Source organism: Stegodyphus dumicola, chromosome 9 (assembly GCF_044657685.1).
Source record: "Stegodyphus dumicola isolate Sdum_Otavi_A_Nest chromosome 9, ASM4465768v1".
NCBI classification, from domain to species: Eukaryota; Metazoa; Arthropoda; class Arachnida; order Araneae; family Eresidae; genus Stegodyphus; species Stegodyphus dumicola.
Window position 1 is genome coordinate 125160376 of NC_140776.1, and position 4032 is coordinate 125164407.

Consider the following 4032-nt stretch of genomic DNA (forward strand, 5'->3'; position numbering starts at 1 on the left):
ATGCAGCGATCTGCTTTCAAATTACCGTCGATCCGAACTAGAGATGTGCGTGTCGCGTACCCAATGGCTGCCCAAACCATCACACCAGGTGCACGGCCTCTATGCCGATATTAAATGCAAGCAGGCGACACTCCAGACACGTATAGGGCCATCAGAATACTGCAGGTAAAGCCGGGAGTCAGTTGAAAAGGCAACAGTGTGCAGCTCTGACCCAGCTTTGTCGTTTGGCGCACCAGAGTCGCCGTCTTTCTCTATGCTACATTGTTAAAGGAAACCGAAGTAATGGTCTCCCTGCTGATAGTCCACGCTGCTGCAAACGTCGACGCACCTTACAAGCTGATACTTGGCGTGCTGCAAACATGCCCATTTCCTGACTAATGATGTGTTATCCTGTGTGCGCATGTGTGCGATGTTATCGTCACGCAATGATTTGTATGTGCTTTATTTTTACCACGATATTTTTGATGACAATGTTTTTAAACTACGATGTTTTTGAACCGCTTTATTTCTGATGACAATATTTTGTACCACGATGTTTTAGAACTGCGACGTTTTCTCTCCCTCACTTTTTTTTTTTTTTACCACGACGTTTTCGCCTTGCGTTGTTTTCTTCGCGACGTTTTCGTCCGCGATGCCTTCGGCAGTAACCGTAGTCTCCAGGTATTTAATTTAATGCTACGAGAGAACTACGCCAAAATGAGTAATTTATCCAACTACAGGACACTTTGCTGGTTAAGCATTCATTGAGAAAGGCCGTCATTAGTGAGACAGTTGCCCAAAGGGCACCAAAAGCGGCGACTTCTTTTTACACCCGCGAAAATGAGAAAGTTGCGTTCCAGTTTTGGTGGAGAAAATCCCGGACGTCTCCTACCTTTCTTCTGCCACCAAAGAATGATTGATCAATTACGGCAAAGAATTTGAATTTGTCCGTTGATTCCATTCAGGTTCTTTTATCGAGCTGTCAGACAGTGATGTTTTGATTATGAAAGTGATTCATATTTAAGAAAACAGAAATATTTTATCCTCATCGGCTTGTTTACATCGCGTAAAATTATTAATGTACTTCACCGTACATTACTGAAAACCTTAATGTGATATTTTTTTAATTACAGCCATTATTAGCTCTTTTTTGAAGAATGGGAAAGACCTTTTCGCTCTATTATTAATAATAAAATCTAAAAGTTTCATGTGATCAGGTTTCAAGAAATATAATTATAAATTCAAAATAGAGCATAATTAAAAGGTAAAGAACATATGTATCAGGTTTCAAGCTTCAGTGTTTATTCAATTCCAACACGTATTCCCTTACTCGCGTTGACAGCAATTAAATTAGATTTTCAGACAAAATTTCTTACATGCTCTTGTTGTGTGATTCATAACTCAGTTTTTACACTATTTTTAATGAACTATTTTTTTGGTACCAGATCGGATGTAACAAACCGCCGGATATAGCGAAGCAAACGTCGTCCCCTTAAAGTGTTTTATAGTGAGGTTCGAATTATTATATTTTCAATGTTAGATGTAAAGAACACCTGAATAAATACCCCTGTTGGTCATCTATCGGGGTATTTTCACCCTTCCCCTTGTTTTCGTGGTGTAATTGGATAACACGTCCGGCTGGCAATCGGGAGGTTCGGTGTTGGAATTCGCCACTGTATTTTTTCCATGTTTCCTGAAATGGTGTAACCTAACGATTCTGGACATAAAGGCACATCTCATTGCTCTCAAGCGAACATCGGAGATGAAAGATTTTGAACGCATTAAGATGAAATGTGGCGCCAATACTTCTATAGATCAGGAATACAAGTCATTCTATGTTAAGGTGTCTTTACTATTCCTCATTTGAACGGGTTATGTAAAACGCTACACTTTTCCATCAGTTCATCCCTATGCTTTATTCCAGCGGTCTTAAAACATCACCAACTCACAGAAAACTTAGAACTGTAAGATCGTTTTCGGAGATCCTCCATCCCACCCTTCGAAAAATATATCTTAAAATAATTTTACATATAACTTATCTTAATATATTTATCGTTATGTAAAGAGAATTAAGGAAAAGTATTTTAATTAAAAATTTTCAACATAAAATTAATGTAATGTAATTATTAACAGCATTAACTTGTGCTCCAGGTGTCACCTACTCTCGTATTAAGTTTAATGACAGAAGTGCGCTTACATTTCTTTGACACAAACTATCGAAGTCTAGCTCTGTTCATATTATCTGCAGTTGAATTTATTTCTACAGTATTCTACATTTATTTTTTTTTTCTGTATTTCTTTTTGTTACCACATTCGTCGAGATAGATTTTTCATTTAAATACTATGTTCTGAATGCTTCTATCTGTGTGGGAAACATCTGGTTATTCTGCATGAATCTGAAACCAAAAAAACTGATTAATTTTCAAAGGTAATTAAACTTATCTTGACAGTTTTTTAGTTAATAAACATTAGTTAACTAGTGGGAGTGCTTCATAGTTTTCTTTTCGCGGAACCCTGCTTTACAAGAAATAAGAGATTCAACTCTAGTATTAAAAAATGAAACTATATGTTTGTGTGCAAAGCCACCTTTTTGAATACAGGTTATGTTCCATACGAACATGTACACATGGAAGCCCGAATTTTGAATTTCATATTTGTTTTTGATTTATTTCCTATTTTATGCGGAATTCATGAATTTTTGTTTAAAAAACATCATGTTGCCATTCGGTAAAGCGTAAGATATTTATTCAAATTTGACCAAAAACTCTGCGATATCAAAGAAAGGTGTGGTCACTCGGCGATTTAAAAGAAATGTGTAGTCAGAAATGAATCAAAATTATCCTCTCTTCAGTCGGTCAGCAAAGCGTTAAGATAATATTAGCCCAAAAGAGCTATTTACTCTCGAAATGCAATTTTGCGTCGAAGTAATGTATCGTTTAACTTTTCATTCGAGTCTGTTGTCATTCGGCAAAATTTAAAATATTTATTTTCAAACTGAATCTCTCCGCTATGGGTTAACAAACTAAGCTATTTGAAAGGCCATAGATTCAGTTCTTAACAATTTCCTTTTCTTACTTTTGAATCGGATTGATTTAAATGATAAAAATGCATTTAACTCATGATCTACCTAATTACGAATACGGAATAATCTCATAGAATGACTTTATACATTTTTTATAATTTATTTCATGTTTCGTAAAACTTTAATGAAGTTTTGATTAAAAACTCAAAGATCTGAAAACGAGCAGTGGCAGTACCTTACAGAATAAAACCTTTTTATCCCTAGTGCTATCGGAAATTCTATCTGTCGGTCTATCGGAAATTCTAAAGATATTCTTATATTTTGGGATTTTGCCATCGAATTAAATTTTATGTAGCGTAATTGGGAAGAGTGTGATATTTAATAAATAAATATACAAAATGTTAGCAATAAAAAGACAAAAAATACTTTATAATTAAAAAGACTGAAAAAAAAAAGAGTAAAAAAATGTATGCTAACACTAAACTCTACGTTCGGAATTCTAATGATATGCTGTTTTCAAAAAATATTTTGCAATTTTACTGTTGAATTGAATTTTATGTGGCGTAAGTACGAAATGCGTGATATTTAATACATAAAGTTAACATACAAAACGTTAATAATAAAATGGCACAAGAAAAAAAAATCTGAAAGCTTTCAGATTTTAGATTACGCCCAAAGGGGCTTTTTTTAACGTTTGGTGTGTTGCCTTTATTTATTAAATATCATGTTCTTAGCACTTAAACCATAAAATTCAATTCAACAGCAATATCGCAAAATATTTTTTAAATGAGCATATCTTTAGAATTTCCGATACACAGTCTCGCGGCGCTGGAGTTAAAAATGTCTTTTTTTCTGTACAGTGTTGTCATTGCTCTCTTTGAGTTTCTTAATCAAAAATTCGTTAAAGTGTTACAAAATATGAAATCGATAATAAAACAAATTCCAAATTTCAAATTTGGGTTTCCAGATATGCAGGAGGATTATGTTATTTAAAATTTGATTGCTTTAGGTACCGTTGTTTTATCACAATG